General features: G+C 39.4%; 1 protein-coding gene across 1 annotated transcript in view; it reads left to right on the top strand.

Moving 5' to 3' along the window:
* The window catches only part of ST6GAL2 (ST6 beta-galactoside alpha-2,6-sialyltransferase 2), a 174,719-nt gene that overhangs the window by 53,674 nt on the left and 105,466 nt on the right, over nucleotides 1-15,579 (top strand). The window contains exon 2 of the mRNA XM_063149857.1: nucleotides 8,896-8,961. The gene's annotated coding sequence lies outside the window, so the exon portion shown is untranslated. The remainder of the gene's footprint in view (nucleotides 1-8,895; nucleotides 8,962-15,579) is intronic.

Raw genomic sequence — 15,579 nt, 5'->3', positions numbered from 1 at the left:
TTTTCTGAATAATTCATTCTGGAACATCTGGCTGACTCATAGAGACTTTGCTGCTGCAAGAAACTTCCAAGTAGAGATTGCTCTGATCATGTCTGCATTTCTTTTGATTATCAATGTGATGGACAGGTTTCACACTGGTTTGTGCAAACATATAGTAGCTGTGCAAATGAAATTTACTCAGAATGTGCCTAATGTTGTGTGAACTACAAGACTTCTTCTACTGAAAGCTTGATTTTTGCTGTCATTGAACTCAGGGAGGAAGGAATAATTTTGTTCTTATGACTAAGGCTGCAAGCTTGACTTTCCATTATCCATATTAGGCCATTTATAAACCTCTTTTTAACATTTACTTGATTTAAAATATTTGTTTCTAATCTGATACAGCACAAGCATTTTGCAATTCCTGTGCCGAAGCAAAATAAATTCATAGTTCAAGTTAATTAAACAGAGAAAAGTAAAAGATGCTAAAAATACTGTTTGATGCAATTTTATAAGCAAATCAATTTACCATAGGAAGAGGTGTCTCCCCAGATCCATGCTCTGAAGTTGTGTTATGTAATCTGTAAAAATGCCTACAGAGAAGAACCCAAATCAGCTTTACTGCTGACTTTTGAAATCTCACTCATTTCTTGATGTCATCTCCCAGCTGCAAATCCGTGCATTCTGTAATCAGTGTTTGCTGCTCTCTGATTGACCCCTCTGCCCCAAATCATACACAACATCCAGCTGTTCATGGCACTGCAGGAGTTACAATTCCAATTAAAGCTCGCTCATGTGACTTATGTGAAGTATGAAGGTGAGACAATATATATTAACATTGGCTTTTTATTTCCCGCATGAATTAATTGTTATTGGCTGCAGGATCAGCTCCTGAGTACCACATGTTTGTTACAGACACCATGGGCTAGAACGTGATGCACATAGAGACACGACTTGTAAACTGGTTAAAGGGTGCACTGGTAAAAGAGCTTTTGTGCCCAGGCAGTGGGCAGCTGATGGATGGACTCAAGTGCCCTGTGTAGTATGGGCTGGGCTGCACAAAGCTGTTGGGAACATGAGGGGTGCCCAGTAGGAGCTTCTGGTGGTCTCCTACCTTAAGCAGTCCACAGGCCAGGCAGCCTGCAGGATCTCACACCAAACCTGGCTGGGTCCCACATTCTCCTCCCTCCTGACCTCCAAGGGCACTGGTAAGCAGAGTGCCCACACTGCCTGCTCACCACCCTGTGCCAGGGCAGAGGCTGGGCCTGGATATCTCTGCTTTTCACAGCAATCCCCATTGTGGGAACTCAGCACATCACTCCTGATGTTGCTGAGATAACCCTTGGGGGGGCTCAGAAAACCTGGAATGTTGCCAGAAGTGCTTGGTGGTTGGATTTTGACCCTGCACGGGATGTGCTACCTATATGAGGGCGAGAGGATCACTTGGGGATAAGTGGTGAAGGAATTGATTATTCACAGGGTGAAAATACAGGTTTTGGAATTTTGGTACAGGGGGGTTTTTAGGAGACAAGATGGAGGAATTAGGGCGTGCCTTGTCCTTCTCCTCTTCTTCTTGTCATCCATCTTTGGTGGTGATGCTGGCACTTTGGGATTGGTTCACATTAAATGTGCACTTGTTAATAAGGGTAAAAGGTATTGGAAGGTAAAGGTAAATATCTTATACGTAGTTTTTAGTATAAAAATAGACGACCGCCCAGAGGGAGGTCAGAGTGCCCATGGCTGTCTTGCTGGGCAGACCTCTGTCAGCCTGGGAGACGACTTTGTAGATAAGAAATAATAAACAATATAGAAGACCAAGAATCTGAAGAGTGCACTCGTCCTTTGGAACGCGGGCTGTCCCAAGGCCATTCTACGCCTAACCTGGCAGAGACAACAGGCCGAGAACGGAGACCCCATAACCAAGCTAGTGTAAGTAACAGCTGTGTTAGGTCTAGACTATTCAGTCAGGTCTAACCTCTGCAGATGCCTTTCCTGCAGTCAGCTCTGCCTGTCACCCAGTGAACAAAAGGGGATCTCATGAGCAGGCCAGATGACAGGACTAAACTGAGTGCCTGTGGCTGAGGGGGAGTGAATTAAATTGACTACAAGAAGGATTCTGGAGGCTTGAAAATAATGACTTTCATTAGAGCTATGACTGTTTCCTTCCTTGTAATTACAAAGTGAAGCAGCTCAATGCTGATCCAAACTAATCAAGGCACTCCCACCTTGAAAAACTGCAACCTTGAGAAGGCCAGACTCTGCCACAGGGATGCTGGGCAAGGTAGGGAGTGGGAGAAATCTTTAGCAATTGGCCAGGAGGTTAAACAACACATTGGAGGCAGTAGCAGCTGCCTCTTCCCCCTTATTGAGGCAAAAACCCTTCAAATCCAGCCTGTAGCAAACATATCCTGCCCTTCTGAGTGGCTATGTATTCTTCTGAAACACTAGCTGCAGCACAAAAAATAATTCTCATCCTGGAAAATATACACCAGCAAATGTTTTTGTTTGTGAGAAGTTGCATAAATGTTTATAAAAAGAAATAGGTCAGAGGAGATGCAGCCTATAAAACTTCAGAAGCCCTATTAGCGAAGTCATTGTGCAAAGAAGCACTACCTAGACTTCAGAAATGATAATAAAATTGCAAAAATCCTCATTAAACTGAAATACTGTCCCAGTAAAGACCTTTTTTTATCAGACATGCTTTTAAGAGTGCTGATAAACACTGAAAGGAAGAAGCTGCAGGAAGAAGGGTTTGAAGCAAATGTGATTCAAGTGCTACCTATTACTGTTATAACATTTGACAAGTTTGAGCAAGAAATGTAAAATGACCCAACTTCACAGCAGCTTGAAAGAATTATCTTAGACTGAGGCTAACAAGAAATAGCCTCAGCACTATGGATAATACAAAAGGCATTGGGATTATGGAGATGAAATAGTTATGTGTGATAAGATTTTTTACCAGGAAAAAGATTGTCACAATAGGGTATCACAAAAGGTCAGCACTGTGGCACAAAATCCACATGGGATGTTGAATAGAGCAGAGCTCACATTGTCTGCTGCTGGTCACAGAAAGGAGCCTGAAGAGAAGCTTGTCCTGGCACAAGCAGTAATGCTGGAGACAATGTACCAAAGGGGGAAATCTATAGTACACTCAGGGAAAACATGTCAGAGAGCCAGCAGCTCCATGTTTAATTCCTGATTGCCCCAAGGCCATGATGGCACAGTCTGAATTAAAAAGACTTTGCATCTTGAATACTTGAATCCATGGTAAGTTTATCTAACAACATGCTTTACATATTTTTTGCCCTGAGATAATCAGTTTCAGAAGTGAGCAGGAAAAGAAAAAAACTTTTAACTCTTGAGCTAAATAAATTAAAGGTAAGCAGACCTGAAATCATGGTGGCAGAGCCCTATGCCAGGCAGAAGGAATAAAGGATATAAATGATGAACACTCACGTGCTAGAGGTAGAAGAGTTTTATATAATAGGACTCTTTTTTTTCTTTTTTTTTTTTTTTTCTTTTTTTAAACACTGTTGCATTGGTATTAAGGCTATTGTATGCCAGTTTCTTTTCCTTTTTCTTTTTCTGATTTTTTGACATGGAAATATTTGCTCTGGTGCAAGACAGTTTCTGTATCATTGTACCTATCCCAATTCTAGGAAAAAACCCTGTTTCTGTTAATGCTGGTGCTCACACACTGTCTGTTAACAACCAAGTCCCTGATCACCACTGCAGATATTCATATTCTTCTTAATTCATTTTGAGGACTCAAAATCCTATTTTTATCCTCCCTTTTAGTAGTATTAGGCATTTTAGGTTGGGCAAACTCAAAGAGAATCCCTAATCAACTCCTGTGTGAGGCACCACAGCATTTGTGAATTCTGTTTTGCAGCAAGAGGGGAAGTACAGGAATCCCTAATCACGTTAATAAGGTGCTAGAGACAGAGAAAATATTTCTAAAAACAACGACAAAGTCCCTCCCCCAAAGATACTCATGTAAATGTCAGAAGTTTCAAGCAAGCAGTCACAAGGATGGATAACACTGCTCAAGTAATTGGAAGTGCTTTCAGCACTACATAAATAAACATTTTCCAGCACTGATATATATTGGATTGGCAAAAGTTAAGCAGCTGTGTAAGACAGATCTGACAAAGATCTAGAGTGCAGAGCAGCCTGAATATGCAATCCTCATTATGTTTGATTCCAAGATTTAAGTATGTTATATATTTTGCCTACTGTTTCCATACTGTAGCTCAAAATGTCTTCTCTGCTTCTCCCCAGTCCTAGAAAGAAGGAACATAAAAAAGTAAAACTTCAAATAAATAAATAATTAGCAGTTATATTGTCATTACCACAAATATGAGTATTTATTAGGAAATTACCTGAGTTCATTGAAAATAACTTTTGGCATATCACTGCAGCTGCTCTTGTGGGGCAAGATACACTCCAAGTATAAATCAGTTTTGGAGAAAGCTGCCATGGAGTAGAGAACAAGTCAGGCCATTCATTGCCACTTTATATATTTATTTTATATTAATTTTGTCGCTTTTATTAATTTTTGTCACTTTATTATATTTATTTTATAGTAATATTTGGCACTACTCAGACTATTACATTATTTTGACAGGTGTATTGAAAAAAATCCCACTTCATTTCAAACTAATTTTATTAATCACTTTTTTTCTTTTAGTTTTGAAAATATACAGTAGCTGAACTATTTTAAAGTGCTATAGAACTTCATTACATTTTTCCTGATTACTACCATCTTCTCTACTATTGGGCTGCCATTGGAACCATTGTGACTTTAGCGGATTTCATTAAAGAATACAGTCCAATTTTGTGTTACTGCTATGAAAAATACTTGAAACAAACAAGTACGAGGAATGGATAGATTTAGATATAAGTCAAATGATTTTATTAATTCTTATTCACTAGATCTGATTCATATTATTCACTTAAATGAAATAAACTTCCCTACATTCTTGGCTTTGTTATCCCATTTATTAACATCCTGCCATTTGGCATTCCTTTTTGATAGGAGAAACCTTTTGAGATTTACTAGATTTTCCAAATTGATGTCCACGTCTCTCACTCATGTAATTATACCAAGTGTACAACCCAGCAGCCAGTCCCAGTGGCTCAGGTGTCAAGCGGTCACCTCCAGTGCCCCTTACCTGACATTTGAGAACAGCAATGTGTCATTTGTCATTCCCTCATCTCCCCCCTTCCCAAGGCCCTTCTAAAATTCTTCAAATCTGTTTCCAGTCTTGACTAATTAAAAATACTTTGTGTTCTCTGCAAATGTTATCACCTCAGGGTCCTGGTGCTTGGAAAAGAATCAGCTTATATGCCTATGTTCTTTCTAGGCATCCACTCCTGGCCACTATTGAAACACCAGGCTAAAAATATTTTTTTTCCAACAAGAACAGTTATTCTTACAGTCACCCATTGCCACCACTATCCTTGGTCATAACTTGTTTCACCAGATGAAGTAGGTGAGACCCTGATAGTGTGTGTCTGCAAAAGGCTGCTTGGCAATGTAAACAGGGAAGCTGTGATTCAGCAGAAGCTCCTTGTCTCAGCAAATGCATAGAAAACACAGGACCATCTCACCAAAACTCATAATGACCTTAGGCCATGCTCAGGAAATCATATTTACTGAATTCAAACACCAAGAAAAAACAGAGAATACGCAAAGGAGTATTTGAAAATAGGCAGAATACACCCACCATGAAAAAATGTCAGTCTCACACAGTTCCAGTTTAGGCAATATTTTGGTTACAATATTACCAAGCAGACTGACTGTTGGAGGAATATATTCTTTGCAGAGTTGTTCAGATTGTTTCTGGGAACAAATTAAAGGGCAAGAAATGATGATTTGATGATTTGATTTTGAGTGGAAAGATTACATCTGATTTATATGCTCTCCATGCAGTCTTGTCTCTGCATTTCTGTATGTGCTATCTGCAGATGATCAGAAAATTGAGGGGATTGCTACATTCTACTAGTTAAAAAGAGATACTCTGAGACTTTTTAAATTAAACTGTTCCTCACTCATAAGTAACTAATGTAAGTTATGTAGGAAACCTTTACCCTTCATCGATCTATCATATTAATGACTATGAAAATGATTAACATTCCACAAAGAGCTCTCATGCAGTTATTACTCAATTTATTTGTAAAACCTTATGCAATTCTTTGCTTGCAAATGTAATTGTTCTGTTGAGGTTCCAGACCTGAATTATCTGCAGTTTTTACAATAAGGTGATGGAAATACAATATTCCACACACTTGCCTTCCAGGAAGAGCTGAAAACACTTCATGCTAACAATAATCTTGGCTCACATTAATCATGATAGAAATCAGAAAGAGCACTGTGGTAATGGAAAATGAAGAAACACACTGGATAATTCCCTGCTTAGAGGGTTATTTCTCTAAACTAAGAGTGAGCTTTTTGGATGATTTATTAAAAACATGTCTTTGAGTCTTGAAAAATGGATAATCAGATTGTTCTGGTGCTAGGCATAAAATAGTAATTAATACTTTAGCTAAGCTGATGCATTTCTTTTTTAAAACACTGTTTGTGTTGTACATTGTTTTATTGCAGTTGTGATAAATGATACAAAGTTATATGAATGGCAGCCTTACCTTGCAAACCAAATCTATTATCTGCAACAGTCACATTTTAATAAATCATGCCCTTTATTTCTTTAAAGCTGCACTACATATTTATAACTGTCATTATTCACCTAAATTAGCAATTCTTTCTGACCTCCTGTGAAATCTATGTTTGTGTTTTCCCAGATTTTTTGTCAGATAGGTGCTTACTTGTACATACAATGTCATATTTGTGTAGAAGCTCTCCATAGCAACAAATGAGCTCTTGAGGGTAAGAAAGCAGTGAAGTTCAACTTTGATTTACAAAAATGAATCAATCTTGTCCACTTTTTTGATAGTAACTTTGATAAGATTTATAGTTCAGCTCTGTTGTCATTCGCTTGTCCTACAATTGTCATAGAAAATTTATCCTTATCCTTCAGAGAAGTACTGCTGTCTGGAACTCCTATGTGTACCCAGGTACACCAGCCTCTGTGCTGGATGTCTTCTTCTTATCGTCTGCCTGGGACAAACTTTGAAAATTCAGTGATCTGCCCCTGAGGAGTGGCACCTATCAACTGAGCTGTAGTTGGGAGGTCTTTTTCTGCCAGCACTAGAGCTATTTCTCCTCTTCTAATGGGCACCAAGTAATTTTCCTTCCATGCTGCTCCATTTGGATGGTGGAAGTTGTCTTGTCAGGTACTCCTCCCCTTGCTCCTCTGAATTCAGAACATAATTCTCATCAGTGTGGAGGAGGAAAGGAACTTTGCCCAGGAAGGTCCCTATCTGAGAACTACTAGAACAACCCCAAATGATGTGCTATTTCACATTTAAAACTTGTCAATTTTAAAGATCTTTGCTGCTGCATTTCAGGATCAATTTTAGTAATTTCTTCATAAGAAAACATAGAGTAGGCATAAAAACTTTTTAATATAGTGTGGCAGAGTGAGTGAAGTTCCTAAATTTCACTGCCATCCATTTTATTCTGCAGACAGGTGCTTCTTTAGGTATGATCATCTATGTTTTAGTCCCTTCAGGTGTGTCTCTGTGAAATAGCTATATGTCAACACTTTCATGCTATTTCCACTATTTCCATGATCCTGTTTTTCACCTTCCTCTTTCAGCCTGGTTGTAGACCTATTCACTTTCTCTATTTCCTCATCATCATCCCAAGAATTTCCTGGAAGCACAATGGATTGTCCTAAAAGACCAACCCAACTAGTACTAGAGGAAATTATAAGCCTCCAATCTTCTTGGTGGTTTGCTCACTAACCAGTGAGCTTGTGTCCATTTTGGATTTCATTCTGAGACTGAGCCATCCTTTTGCTTCAAGTTAAGAAAAGAATTGTCACACTACAGAAATACTGGGAGCAAAAGAACTTGCTTGCACTGAGTGGTTGCCTCTAACTTTCATCCATACTCTCCCTGACAGATTTGTATTCCTGGTGTCTATTAATGGTGGGATAATTCACTGGAAGTTCAAATTCTCTGTCTCTGGCAATAGTTGGAATTCAATATATTTGATAATTCTACCTCTCTGCCATTAAGTTAAAAGTAATCAACACATTCTAAAGTTATATGCCCAGCTCACAGACACAAAAGAGCACAGGCAGCATAGCAGGATAAGTCTTGTTTCCTTAGAAAAACAGGATATAGTTATCCATTCCCCTTTCTCTTGTACAAGATAAATTTCTTTCTCTTATTCCCCCTTGCTATAATATAGAGCAGATAACTTCTTGCTAAAGGTCTTTAAACCTTCAGTTGAACATACACCAGAAAACCACCGAGAAATGCTCACTACTTTTAGTGACAAACTTGTTCAGATGTTATAGAAAAAAAAGGCGAGATTAAGCTAGTCAGGCTGTTCTTTTGGGGTTTTTTGAGATGCTTATAGGAGAAGCAGTGTTTTTAAATTATTATCCATACCCTGTCTCTCTAAATCCTAAACTCTCTCAGCTGTAAAGAGCTATGACCCTTCATGTGGCCTCTCAGAGTTTAACACCTATTGTTTTCTTTATGCAATTTTTTATCCTAGCACACTATTGTTTATAAACATTATTCATCATACCTCTGTTTTCAAGCATATCACTCAATCAAAATCCCCCAGAACATTTTTTCTATATCACAATTCATGAATAACAGTATTTTACCCTTTTGAAGCAAAAACACCTGCAAAAAATGAAAATAATTTTCCAGTATGTGAAAATATTGCAGCATTTTGTATTTCATTAAAATTATAGGCAGACAAGTAGTATTTTTTATAATTTTTGCATGATTTCACATAGTGGTTAAACTCAATTTTTTACCATTTTCCCTCAGGTCAGGTTCCAGTTACCTTTCAAATGGTACAGGGCACCTTGACTTCCCAGGACGCAGAGGAGCAGGGTAAGTGGGTGGCTGTGTAATCCTGCTGTTCTCTAACTAAGACTGCAGTGTAGGGAATAGGAAACACAGTGGGATTTTTTCAGTGTGTAAAACCTGCTGGTGAAAGTGTTCTGCCAGACAACAGCAGCAGCACACACAGGGCTGAGTCTCTTAGAGGGTGAACTTGGCTTTGTTGTCTCCTCTGGACTTGAAAAATATCACTGGAATGAATGGAGTCTCCCAGGATCCTGGCAGCAAAACTAAGGAGTGGGTGCTGGCCTCTGGGTTTTATCAGGGTTTTCAAACCTTCCTGTATTTTCCACAAAGTCCCCTAAACATGGACATTGTTCTTGCCAGTCTTGTTGGCTTTGGCAATGTTTGGCTGTTATGCCAAAGCAATGTCGAAGCATTCCAGAGAGGAACACTAAAACAAGCAAAATGTATGTCATTTCCTGGTATTAAACCAGAGCTTTTTTGTATCTCTTTAGCTTTAACACTTTGATAATCTTTGATCAATTCTCTTCTTTTTTTCCTTTTGCAAAAGTAACATTCAGCTACTTCATTGTCAGAAAGTTTATGATCAGATAGGAAAAGGCAGTGCTAATGAATTGCTTACAACAAATATAATAGTACTGAAACTATTAGCAACAAAAATAGTTTGTGATTTGAGGCACTTCTGCAAAATTACTATTAGATTCTCTTTACTGTAGGCCAAGTGAGAGAATGTCAGACTTCTCATTTCAAATATCTGATGTAGTTACATGCATTTTCTTCTTCCTGAAGCTTCCTCCTTGTGTGAATATTTGTACTGACTGTCCTTGAAGTGGCTAACACAGTTTCTAGTTTTGCAGCTTTACATAAAAGTACGGTTAGGATTTAAGATATGCCATATTTGCCAAAAATCCAATAGTATTTTCCCATAAATACATGAAATCAAGCACTTCCTGAGCTGGATCTCTAGTATGTGTGTGCCATCATGCTATTTATATTACTGTGCTCCTGTTAATGAATACATAAGCATATGTTTTGTTTCAGATAAGAATCAAGCTGATAAATATTTATTTGACTGTCCTTCATGCTTAGGCTGTCACTCCAGTAAAGAAAAGCAAAGCAAAGTTAGATATTGTGCATAAGGTGCCACCCTTTGCCTATTCAGCCCCTCCCCTGTTCAGGGCAAGGACTGGAGATGAAGTTATGACAGTGCTTTGGAGCTCTGGTTTCTGACTGATATTACTATAGCAAAAATAGAGACACAGATATCAATTCTGCCAAACACAGACATGTAGCTGGTGACCTCATCTGCTGGCCACAACAACAGAAATGTCTGGCCACAGACTACAAAGATGGTAAGAATAAAATGAAGAAAGCACATGAGAAATCAAGTGGAAAATCCTAGAGATCACAGAGTGGGGGAATGGTGAAAAAACCAATAAATGTTTCAAGCATACCAGGAGCAAGAGGTCAGTGAGAGATATAGAAATGTTCTTTGAGAAGGAACAAGTAATTTATTGACACAAAAAAATATTTCCTAGGCAGCACACTATCTCCAAAAATTGGTCCTTTTATCTATGAAGTGGGATGGAGAGAAGTCAGAAACAGTCAATGACATTCTTGCAAGGATGAAAAGGGAGGAAAGTAAAAATTCAAGCTCTGCAAAAGAAGGGATTAAATATATATCTATTCCAAGAAAATCTAGTGTACAATAAAATATTAAGTATGATAGGAAATTAGTCACATCAGTTGGATGTGAAAGGATTTTTTTAGTATGTAAACCATGCATTTGGATTCTGAAGACCAAGAGCATGAAAAGAAGAAGTACCACCTTTAGTTTCATCATCCAGTGTATTCATTGTTCTATGACTGTGAGCAAACTCTTCCTTGCTGGCATGGATTTAGGCCAAGGAAGATCCTATAGCCTCCATTCTGCATAGTCAACAGCCTGCTTTTTATGAAATCTGATGTTACTGTTCAAATGAAGGATGCTGAGTGATTTTCTTCCACATTTTATGTCATCTTCAATGCCATCAGATCTGTGTGTATGTGCATGTTGCATTCTTATGTGGGTGTGGGTGTGTCTTGGCATTACCATAAGGAACAGGAAAATTTCTCTTTGGAAACAGGAGATGCTCAGCGGTAACCTGATAGTCTAAACCATCAGTGAATATGTAGGACCCCTATTCTGCCTGACCACAAGTTTGGATATAGGCTTCCTATCTCCCACATGAGTGTCCTGGGCTATTAGTTCTGCTCTTGTAGACCTTTTTCATTCCCAGCTGATGGGGGTTGTATTCAACCTTTATTATATCTGAAGAAAAAGAGAAAAAGGTCTCCAAACTTCCCACTGTCAGCATGCACCAATAATGTGCCAAGGGGTCCAGGTTCATTCCTGTGTGTTTTAGTATGTGTGCACAGTGGTTTGTGTTCAATATGTTTAGAGCCATAAACAAACATACAGTGGATCACTGTTTCTAGCAGAGATGTGAAAGACTGGAGCATCCCAGGGAAGCAGTTCATACCTGCATCTCTCAGCTGCCACAGCCATGTTGTCACACAAGATCAAGCTGAAATGCCTTTTGCTTTGCATGGAACCCCTGCTGGAGACCTGAAAGATCTTCTCTAGCAGCAATTTAGCAAAGAAGCTGCACTTTCCAGCCTCTGAACTCAACAGGAACCATAGTCCCAAGCAGTTTGTTATTCATAGTCTTATGTAACCAAGGGTTTCTTTGCAATGTGTGCCTACACCCTACAGTTTTTGGCATTTCTGGGACATTTTCACAGAAAGGTAGGCATCTGATGTTACATCTGCTTCCTCTGCACCTGTCTGTGCATCCTTTGATATCTATAACTGTCTGAAAATGAAGATTTTCTCTCCTCTCTTGGCACTGCAACAAATCCTGGTGCTGCAATTACTCCTCTGCGTGTCATGAGAGGTGCTCACTCATGCTCAGTGATAAGTTACCCTTGGTACTCAGTGAAAAGTTACTTGTGGTACTCAGTGCAAGGAACCTGGCAGACAAAGAAGAAAGAGGGTACTGAAAGCACTCTCATGGGGAGGCAGCATTGCCAGATCAGGGCAAGGTGGGTGCTAAAAATATTGGAATAGGCAGAACACATGCACGTAGATGGGAAAATGCAGGTACCTCTAGACCAAAGGAAGGTATATGTTATAAATTTGACATATCAAATCCTCACCTAGTATGGTGTGCTTGATAATGGAAAGGAAATTTACAGTTAATTGTGAATCACAGCAGTCATGTCCCACTTTTGCTTCAACTATTAAAGATGGAGGAGTTAATTACCACCTATTTATCCAGCAGAAAGATTCACAATATAAAATACTCTCATGGAAAACAAAGTCAGCATGGTTTCCACCTCCTGTCCTTAATGCAAGAGAATCAGAGAATTGTAGGCTAAACCATGTGATCAATAATTGCCAAAGTGGAATAAAAATACAGCCAGAAAACATGACTATCTGCTTTGAAAGTTTCCATGAAAACATCTCTCACAGAACTGCAAAGAAAAAATATTCAGAGGTTTTTTAAGTGGGAGACAATTTTCCAAAAATACTGTAATTTTACAGTAATTTTGCTTGTGGAATAACAGAAATTTGGCAAAGAAAGTTTTTCACAAATTTCACTCCTTACTTCATCTCCATTGATTGCATAAATATGGTCTTTCAAGTACAAAATAGGCATGCAGCACCATTACCTGGTGGCCAAGTGATCTCACAGAGGCCACCACAACCCGGGGTTCACCAAGCAGTTGAAGGCAGGCACAGACTCAGCATCCCTGAGCCAGCTTTGAGTTCAGGCCTGATGTTGATAACTACATTACACTGCCACTCTTGCTGTTTCCCAGCCCTCAGACTCTATGTACCAAATATCTGGGCAATAAATTAATATTTTCACCTCCATGATTGCTATGATGAGGGAGCTTAAGGTTGGTGCAGATTTGATTCGACCAGACACCTTAGACCTGTGGTATTGTCTGAGACCCCTGTCAAAGGGAGGAATGATGAATCTGACTCCATGTTCTTAGAAGACTAATTTATTATTTTATGATACTATATTATATAAAAGAATACTATACTAAGCTATACTAAGAATACAGAAAGGATAGAGACAAAAGGCTAAAAGATAATAATGGAAACTCGTGACTCCTTCCAGACTCCCAACACAGCCTGACCGTGATTGGTCATTATTTCAAAACAATTCACATGTTGGATAAACCATCTCCAACCACATTCCAAAGCAGCAAAACACAGGAGAAGCAAATCAGATAATTATTGTTTCCTTTTTCTCTGAGGCTTCGCAGCTTCCCAGGGAAGAAATCCTGGGCAAAGAGATTTTTCAGAAAATATGATGGCGACACCGGACCCACCTTGGAGAGGAATTAATTTGTTAGCTCAACTCCTGTGCTGGGATAAATGGTTGAATCTCCAGTGATGCCAGGGGGATTCAGCCCCTCACACCAGCTAAGGAGCTGCCTTGCTGGGAGCACACCAGCGTGCTCTAATGAGCGGCTTTGTAACAGCAGCTGCACTGAGATCCAGAAAGGAGCCTTCCATGGCCTGGGCACAGGACTTTCAGCTGAGTTCATCTCAGTGGGAAGTATTCCTCTGCATATCTTCTGGTACACATGAAAGAGCATAGCTACCTGTTGTTTTGTAGACTGAGCATGAAGAGAACTTTATATTGCCAACAGAAGGTGTGAGCATTATTCCCTTTGAAGTTGAAGGCAGAACTCTAGACTGCAGGAGCAGAAGTATCAGGAGCATCATTAGTAACTTTGCTGTTTCTTCAGCACACAGTTGAAAGGCTTCTGTCATGGCAATTTTAAAACATCCCCTTTGAAATTATTTTAGATACCTTTTTTGCACTTAACCTTACAGTTTTTCATCTGCCTTTTTTCCCAGTTCAAACTGTGAAGCATTCCCTTCATTTAAGTTCCTTATATTTATTTCCTAATATTTAATTTTGTAACACTGATCTGGGCTTGGTTTTACAAAGTAAAATCCAAATGTGTGAGAACTATGTGAGTGAGATGACTGGATAGATAGGCAGATAGACATATAGACACTGGGATTTTCTGTCCTTATAGATTAGCAAATCAAAACCTGGTTAACTTCTCCTATTTATTTCATACTGCTTGTATCTCCTGGTCAAGGAAGTAACCTTTATTTCCTATTTGCTTTGAAGGTGATATCACAGAGCAGTCTAAATATCAGAAATAGAGCTGTACCCCAGCAAGTGCCAGCTGAGTAAAATCTTAGGCCATTTTGCACAAAACAAAGTAGAAATGTTGATAGCTTTAAAACACAGTGGAACTGATGAAGACACAGGATTCTAAGTGCAGATAAACCTTCTGGACTTGGGCCTATTTATGTATTAGTAGGAAATGAAGGCAGCCAAGAACCACTCTGACTTGTTCATTGCGAGGAAAAACTTCTGGTTTCAGGTATTCTCATGATAGGAAAAGACAGAGACATGCTTTTGAAACCACCATGTTGCCATCTCAAGTATGGGGGAGGGTTTGTGGTGAACAGGAGACATTTCTTGTAACCAGTGGTGCTTTTATTAAATACATGTTGTACATTCCAAATGGCTTCAATTACCTGTATGTCAGCAGTAATAAAGTATTTCTTTAGCACTTAATACAAGAAGTTCTTTGTATTTTTAAATCAGAACTGATTTCTGGAAAATACTTCATGGATAGGATAGGTCAATGTACAAAATCATGCATCTCCCTGTGAATTATTTTAGTCCAAGGGTGGGTAGGAACAGAAATTTGCAGGAAAGCTCTGCTCTTCCATACCTGCCTCTCAACAACTCTGGCTTTTTTCTTGGCTTCTCTGCAGTCTGTGAGCAGTGGGTGATGCTGAAGGAGACATGAGAGAGGTCAAAACTCATTCCACCTTGTTAATGCTGTGGCAGAGCCTATTTCAGACAAGGTAAAATCTGAGCTGACCTGCTGCTGCTCTCAGTTGCACTTGCACAGAGAAGGGAGCTGGTCTCAGCCTCTCTCATACACAGACACACATAAAACTTCATGGAATGGCAGTGGGAAGTACCTAGCTCTCATTAAAAATCCCCCTCCCAGCCAATTTTTCAATGATCAGCAAAACCCTCCTTCTTCTCCTAAGAAAGAAGTTCACCTTCCAGCAGGAACAGCTTCCATCACAAGAGAATATTTGATTACACCTCTACCCTGGGCCTAACAAGAAAATAAAGAAATAATGACAGAAAGACTAAAAAGTACTAGGTCATACAGCAAGGGCATGTGTTGACCACATAAATTAGGACTGAAAGGCAGACCTTTGCCACTTCAGCAGAGCTCTGCCAGAAAAATAAACCAAATAGCCTGTATTTCATAACAACAACAGTAGTAAAATTCATGGCAGGGATTCTCATCCAGCTGTGCAGAGGCAGACCTAAACTCCCTGAAGGCATGGCAATGCCTCCACCAATACAGCTGGGTTTGAGTCTGCTCTAGGAGAAGCAGGAGAGGAAAGAGAGCAGAGGTTGCCTCTGATGATCAGGAAAGGGCATGCAGGGCAAGGGCAGGATTGCTGTACTTCTGCCTAGAGGAACCTCTCCCATGTGTACCAGGACAGGAAAACCAGCATGGAAAATTAGGCAC

Source organism: Melospiza melodia, chromosome 2, assembly GCF_035770615.1.
Source record: "Melospiza melodia melodia isolate bMelMel2 chromosome 2, bMelMel2.pri, whole genome shotgun sequence".
Taxonomy (NCBI): domain Eukaryota; kingdom Metazoa; phylum Chordata; class Aves; order Passeriformes; family Passerellidae; genus Melospiza; species Melospiza melodia.
This window is presented reverse-complemented; position numbering and strand designations above follow the sequence as displayed.